We start from the raw sequence: 7974 nt of genomic DNA, 5'->3' as shown, positions 1-7974 counted from the left end.
TCCCTCCCTCCCTTCTCCCTCCCCCCTCCTCTCTCCCTCCCTCCTTCCTCCTCCTCCTCCTCCTCCCTCCTCTTCCCTCCTTCCCCCTCCCTCTCCCTCCTCCCTCCCTCTCCCTCCCCCTTTCCTTCCCTTCCTCCCTCCTTCCCTTCTCCCTCCTCCCTCCCTCCTTCCCCTCCTCCCTCCCTCCCCTCCCCCTCTCCCTCCTCCCTCCCCTCTCCCTCCTCCTTCCCCCTCACCTTCCCTTCCTCCCTCCTTCCCCTCTCCTCCTTCCCCTCCTCCCCCCCTTCCCCTTTCCCTCCTCCCTCCCCCTCTCCTTCCCTTCCTCCCTCCTCCACTCCCTCACTCCCCCCTCCCTCCTCCCTCCCACAAATCCCCCCGGAGCCCTTGCTCTGGGCCCGAGCAGACCCAGGCCCAGGCACCGCAGGCAGCAGGGGAGCAAAGCCCTGGCCCGGGAGCTGACGCTCTGGAGGAGACGGCCCTAACAGACCAGCGAGCAGCGCCCGTGCAGGAGATGCGCCGCTGGGAGGCCATGCAGGGGAAGGGGGGGTCCCCAAGGCCAGAGCCCAGAGCCAAGACCGCCATGCACCCCTTCTCCAGGGCCCACCCAGACCCACGCTCAGGAGGGCACACGGCAAACCCCACCCAGAGCCAGAGCCGAGCAGAGCCCCAGAAAGCCGCGCCGCCCCTCGCCCAGCTGCCCCCCGGCTCCCCGCAGAGCCATGCGAAGTGGGGGCACTGGCTGCGGGCTCCGCGGGGGGCAGGAGGCCAAGGAAACAGCCAGGCCCGCGGAGCTGGCGGCTCCAAAGACCAGCTGCCTGTTCTCAAGCCACTTTCAAATGAACCAGAAAGTGCTGCTCTCCCAGGACCACAGGATGATGCAAATCATCTCAATTAAGAAACAGCATCTATGCATCCGAGGCAATTAATGGCCGTTGGAACAAAATCGCAATCTCTCAGCGATTTCCAAACTCCAAGGCCCTTCCCAGCCATCTGCTGCTTTCTGTCAAATTCCCCAGAGCTCGGCAGGCCCTCTGAGGACAGAGCGGCCGGGAAACAGCCTGGCCTACCCCGGGCCTGAGCTGCGCCCTCCCACGCACTCTGAGGCCGGCCTCCTGAGCCGGGGGCCTTGACGGTGCTTCTCCCACGGGCCAGCCAGTTCTGGAGTCGGTCGTAACCTCAGACCTCCTTTTCCTGAAGTCACTGTGTTTTCCCGTGAGACTGAGGACTGGACAGGCTGGAGAAGGAGGCAGGCTGCTCGTTTCAAAGCTTCACTCCACCGCTCCAAGCTGTGTGATCTTGGGTAAGTTGCTGAACTCCTCTGAGCCTCGGCTTTCTCAACTCCCTCAAATCGGGGGCAATATCAGTACCGACCTCATGGGACAGTTGCAAGGATTAAGTGAGGCTATACGTGTAAGGTGACAGAATGTTTTCTGGCCTCATATTCACCACTGGGGGAGGAGCCAGCCAGTCCCTAGGGCCCCCACAGCCTGCCTGACGCTGGGGCCGGGTCACCTGCTGGCACTCAGGCTGGTGGGCTGCCAAGTGGAGGATGTCTCCGTCTCAGAGAGAAGGGACCAGAGGATGTGCAGCAGATTCAAGGAAGAGATGTTGAGTGCAGTGTGGAAGGGTTGAGTTTGAAATCTAGGGGAGCTCCCGGCTGTGGGGTGTGGAGCTCAGGAGAAAGGGCTGGGCTGGGAGAGGGAGGTTGGGGTCAGCGGCCTGAGGGTGGGAGCCACGGGGTGGGAGCAAGCTGGCCCTGACACATGTGCCAAATGTGGAGAGGAAAGGCCAGTGGGAGTCGCCCTGAGTCATAGGGTCTGGCGGCAGGCTGAAGTCTTCTTCTGGTCACTTGGCCGCCTCACCTGTGGTACAGGGCTCTTCTTTCAGCCTAGGAAGTAACACTGTGTGAGCGCTCAGCCATAGGTGGTGGGGCCACCAAGTCCTGGCCAGCACACTGGAATCATCAGAGACCCCAGGCTGCCATGCCATGGACTCACTGTGTGGCCATGGGTGAGTTGGGCTGACTCTCTGGGCCTCAGATGCCTTGTTTATAAAACAACAGGGAGTCTCTTCCTGCTCCAAGAGCCTGAGTAGAACCAGATGTCGCCTCTTACTCACGGGGCCATCGGAGCAGCCAGTCCCCTCTATCCCATGGCCTCTGGACAGGCTCCCAGCTCCCCTGGGGGCCTCAGAAGACCGCATCCTCCCCCATGCCAGGCTCTCAGAGTCCCCAGTTTCCAATTATGGAATGACTCCAAACACATGAGGCAGTGATTCTTACAGTTTCTGGATCTTGGACTTCTTTGAGATTCAGATAAAGCTTCTAGACTCCCCAGGATGCCCTGATAATCGAAGCTGTGGTAAGATTATCCAGCTACAGTGACTTTCACTCTCCATGTGCTGTAGAGATTAACAGCAGTTTGATGGCATCAGATGGACCTTGATCCAAATCCTGGCTCCACTGTGATTCACTGAACCTACGCATATCTCAGATTTTCCATCTGCAAGATGGGTGTATTAGTAACACCCACCTCAAAGGGCTGTTGGGGGGGTTGATGAAATAATTTATAGAACCCACCTGGGAGATGCTTGGCGCTCAATAAATGCTGGCAGCCCCAGACCCACCTGTTTTGCGATCTTTCCTGCACTTGGAGAATATCGCCTCCCAGCCCTCACCTCCTGAGACTGAAAAGGCTTCCTTTTATCATCTTGTCCTCCCTTTCCAAACACCACAGTCCGGCCGTCCAAATGTCATCTCCCGTATCTGTCCTTCTCTTCCCCTTCCCACTGCGGAGAAGAGTGGCTTTTGTACCTTGATCTTGCAACCCAATGGCTTTACTTTCTAAGGAAATAATAAAATTTTCCACAAAATAACTAGTGTTGTTTCTTCTTTTTCAATATTTCAATATTATGATCAGTCCATGTGTATTTGAAAATGATATGTCTTTTGAACTGTTCAAAGCTATATTTACATATAGATGATAATTTTGCCTACTTGATCTGTCATTTTCTGAGAAAATATATTAAAGTTTCCCACTCTTATTGTGAAATTGTCCATTTATTTTTATATTTCTATCAGCTTTTGTTTTATGCATTTGAAACTATGTTGTCAAGGGCAGGAAGATTCATAACTTTTATTTAATTGATAAACAGTTTAGCAAAATAAATCCAATTTTGTCCTTTTTGTTTTTGCTTTTAATTCTGTTATGTCTGATATTGTTGGGATTTATTTAGTATATCTTTTTCCATTTTCCTATTTTGAAATGTCCTGTGTCATTATGATTTGTTTTTCTCTTGAAGTCAGCATATAGCTGGGTTTTATTTTTTGTCTAGAGAGATTCCCCCCGAAAGTGCCTTTGATAAGTGAATTTAACCCATTTATATTTATTGTGATTACTGAACTACTTGGACTTATCCCTGACATGTTATTTTGTGTTCTCTACTTCTTTACTTCTCTTTTCTGATATTTGTTGGATTTATTTCATTTTTTTCCACTTCAGTCTTTCTCTCAAATAGTTTACAGTTTATATTCCTATTTTTCTGGAGGCTATTCTTAACATCTTCACACACATACTTTACCTTCTGGTTTTCTACCTATACCTAGAATTAATCAGAATCTATCTTTCCCCTCCAACATGACAAAAACTTTAGCACACATTTACTTTCCTCTGCTCAATAATCCCTTTATCTTCTATGTTAACAACAGCTAAGTCTTTAGTCCGAGATTATTAATTTTAAGCAATTAACATTTACTTGGATTTAATTATTTTCATTGGTTTCTTTGCTTACCATTGTTTTTCATATTCTACTTCATGGATTCATATTATTTCTTGCTAGAGCACATCCTTCAGTAATTCTTTTAAAAAATTCTTTCAGTGGTAAATGTTTTTACACATTGTATGTCTCAAAATGTGTTTTTAGCCTTGCATTCAGCTGGGTACAGAATTCTGTGTTTGGAATTATTTCCCTCAGAATATTGAAGATAATTACTCATTTTTCTTCTTGTATCTAGTATTATATTCTTTGCAACTAATCTGTTTTTGGTCTGGAAAAATTTACTTGGCCAGGGCTGCTATGATAAACACCACATAATGATTGGCTTAAATAATAAGAATTTATTGTCTCACAGTTTTCGGGGCTAGAAGTCCAAAATCAAGATATCCCAGGCCATGCTTTCCCCTGGCGTCAGCTGCGTTCTAGTGATGGCTTGAACTCTGCCCCTGTCCTGTGGTGCTATCTGTCTTCTCTGGCTCCCACTTTTGGATTCTACTGACTTGCTGCAGCAGAATTCCCTCCGCCTGTAAGGACGTCAGCCATACTGGAGTAAGGCTCACCCTGATTTGATTGACCTTCAAATATGACCTTCAAAGACCCTATTTACAAGTGAGCTCACACCCGCTGGGCCAGAGTTGGGACGTGAGCATGCCTCTGGAGGCGACATGATTCGGTCTACCACACCGTGAGCTAACGTTTCAACATGAGTGCCCGCTGCAGATCTCTTCTTATCCTGCTTTGGCACTTGGTAGCTTCTTTTAATCAGACTTCTGGGACATTTTCAACTCAGGTCGGGGAAATTTCTTCCCTGAATTTTTGTTGTTTCCTTTTGGAACAGGAAATGAAACCTGGACTCTGTCCTCCATGTCTCTTTTCTTTTATACTTTCTCTTTGTCCTTGTGTGCTGAATTCCAGAAGCCCTCAGCTTACTCTTCTAATTTATTTGCTCTTCAGCCACGTCCATTCATCTATTCAGTCTACGTGTTAAGGGTTCTTGTTTCAGTAACTATTGTAATTTTCAAATTCTCAAGTGGTCCTCTAGGGATTCAAAATTCTCACACACCTCTCTAGGGATATTTATGCTCTGAAGTCTTGTCCTAAGGGATGAATCCTTCTACTTCCTTGGGGGTCAGCTCTCTGACTCAGGAGCTTGATGCCATCGTGCGTGGTGCTAATTGCATGACGCCTGCAGGCCTCACACCTATTCCCCACAGCCTGCCGCCACTCACGCTGCTTCACTCACTGCAGGGAAGCAGAATGCACTGCTGGGTGATACCTAACATCCTAGGCTCAGGGGCCCTCCGTTCTCCCCGGTTTCACCAGCTTTGCAGGACGTTGCCTGCCTCTTCAGCACCATCCCCTGCACTCACTCCTCTTCACTCCCCCAAATTAGATAGCTGTGCTCTCTGCTTGGCGCGGCTGGTCGTGCAGTGGGGGTGCAGGGTCAACTCAACTGGTTGCTCCCGCCAGGGAACCCTAAGCAGGTCATCGCTGAGCCCACCCCAGGCAGGTCTGTAGCCCCCTCCACTTCTTGCAGCAGCCACCCCTCTCCCCTGCCCTCCTCCTTCCATCAATCCCATCCGCTCCCACCTTTACCGCCTTCTTCACTTTCTGGCCCATCGAGGATGCACCTTCTTGCTTTCCAGTGTGGCCGTGGGTGTTAAATGTGTTTTATTTTCTGTCATGTTGAAGGCTTGGGGGCCAGAGGGGGAGACTTCAGTGTGTGCAGTGCATGCCCACAGGCTCCTTGGTTCCTGTAGCCTCAAGGTGCTGGGGACTGGGCGTCACCCGGGCAGCTTTGGGTGGCGGGAAGGACACAGTGCTTAGAGTTAACTGGAACGTAAGCTCCAATTTCTCAGCTTCCACTTCACAAAATCAAATGAGTTTATCTTGACCTTGCATCTGACATTGGCTAAGTAACGATCGCTCCCTTCCCCTTCCTCCCGTGTCTTTCCACTGCAGGGGGTGGGAAACGCGGCCCCCTGCGCCTCGGCCTAAGGCGGGTGGTGCAGGCAAGGGCAGCCGTAGGCCGCCAAGAGCGTTCGGGCGAGAGCGAGATGCCGCAGGGAGCCCGGGAGCCGGCGAAGGCTTTCTGGAGGAAGGCAGAGGCAGGCAGGGCCTTCGAAGGAGGCTCAGGCCTGAAGGGAGGGGAAAGGGCGTGGGGGAAAGCGCGGGCTCGCGGAGGAGGGAGGAGGAGGAGCACGATAAGGCGCGCAGATGCTTGCCGGAGGCTGGACGGGCTGGCAACGAGAGGCGGCTTTGCTTCCCGCCGAGACTCAAGTGCCAGCAGGGGCCCGGGGGTAACGAACTTGCCAGTAGGGTCTCGGGCCATGGGGGGGGGAACGAGTCCTGCAGAGGACACTCGTGGGTGAGAGGCGGGGGGGGGGGGCTCAGGCTCCGCCGATCGGAAGCGCCGCCGGGTGGCGCCGGCCAGGGTCGATGGAAGGCTGTGGAAATACCTTCTACAGAACGCCGTGAGCCAGGAAACCCAGGCGCGAGCTGCGGGGCGCAGGCTCTGCTGCGTGTGCAGCGCCCTCGGAGGAGGAGAGACGGGGGCTGGGGCCGGGGCGCACGGCACGGCCTCACCCCCCAGGGTTTCCCCGAGGGCCCCTGCCTGGAGGCCTGGAACGCCCCACGAGCACAGGGTTCTGGGGGGGGGGGGGGGGGGTGATGCCATGAGCCTTTCTTAGGCTGCTTGGAGCCGTCTGCTCACTCTGCCAGCGGACCCCGACGTGCCCACAACCTGCTTCCAGAAGATTCTAGGAACGCGGTGGGGGTGGGAGGAGGAGCAGGAAGAGATGCTGGTGGTTAGAAAACCAGGTATAGAACCAGACTCGGCCGCAGGGCTGGCCCCAGGCCTAAAACCACACATGAAGCCCCGGGGGGCGGGGGGCACAGGTGGACGGCCCTCCGGGGACGCGGAGCCGCGCGGCCATAGGCCGTCCTCTGGCGCCACCCAGTGGCCACTTTGCAAACTGCAGTCCCCGCCAGAGCCCGTCCCCTCTGTTCTTCCTCCCTGAACTGACACCCAAGGACGCCGGTCCCCGAGGCCGCCGAGCCCGTCACCCAGGCTACACAGCCAGGCAGCCGCGGGGCTGGGGCTGCCCCGCAGCCGTTCTGCATCCCGGGCTGCGCTTCCTCGGCCCCGCTTCCTGCCTGGCCCCTACATTCTAAGCTCAGGCTCCTTTTCGGCCAGCACAGGTAGGTCCCACCTGGCTTTGCCGCATTTCATTGAGGATTGCTTGTTTGCTTCATTCCAGCTGTGAGCGGGGCCCAGCCGTCCACTACCCGTTTCGCCGTGAAGCGCCATGTCATCACAGCCCGAGCCCGGGCGCAGCTGGTGTGGGGACCTCTGCCAGCCCGGAGGACAAGGGACACTGAGGACCGGAGGCCATAGGACAGCTCTGACGAGCGTAAACCTGCACATGCAGCTGTGACCGCCGGGAGGCAGCAGCGACCCCCGTGGGGGCTGGCGGGGGCGGCTCGGCAGGGGCAGAGGAAGGATGCGCTCCAGGGGCTGCGCGGGGTCGGGCCTCTCGGGGGGAAGATGGGAGGCGGTCCTCGAGGGCAGGTGCTCCCACGCAGCGGGTGGGAGCCGCTGGAGGGCAGCACGCTCGGCAGAGGCTGGCCTGCTCCCCCCGAGAGCCCCAGGAGCCCCCGCCTCCCCAGACTCCCGACTCAGGCCCAGCACGGCTTTCTCTCCAGGCCGCCTGGCGGGTGTGGGGTGTGTGGCTGGAGTCGGGAAGGTTCCCTGAGCCTGGCGGCTCCTGGGGCCCCAAGGGACCAGGAGGGCAGGACGAAGAACTCGGGAAGTTGGTCCCTTTCCTTTGCTCCCTGCAGCTGCCTGAGCGCTCACAAGCCCCCCACGTCACACACATGCACACCACACGCGCCTGCACATATGGACGCATGCACGTTCTCACAGGCATACCCCATATGCACACTCCCACATGCATGTATACATACATGCACACCCATACATGCACGCACAACACATTTGCACACGTGCATCCACTTTCACCTGAGTGCACTCAGTACACACAAACATGCATGCACACTCGCATTTGCAGCACTTGGTCACATACTTGTGCACTTGCACACTCGCATGCCACTTGTGAATACTTGCACGCAATCACCCCTGTGCACACACACATGCACACACATGCCTACCCACGCACATGCATAATGCACTCACACGTT

This window comes from Dasypus novemcinctus, chromosome 21 (genome assembly GCF_030445035.2).
Source record: "Dasypus novemcinctus isolate mDasNov1 chromosome 21, mDasNov1.1.hap2, whole genome shotgun sequence".
Taxonomy (NCBI): domain Eukaryota; kingdom Metazoa; phylum Chordata; class Mammalia; order Cingulata; family Dasypodidae; genus Dasypus; species Dasypus novemcinctus.
This window is presented reverse-complemented; position numbering follows the sequence as displayed.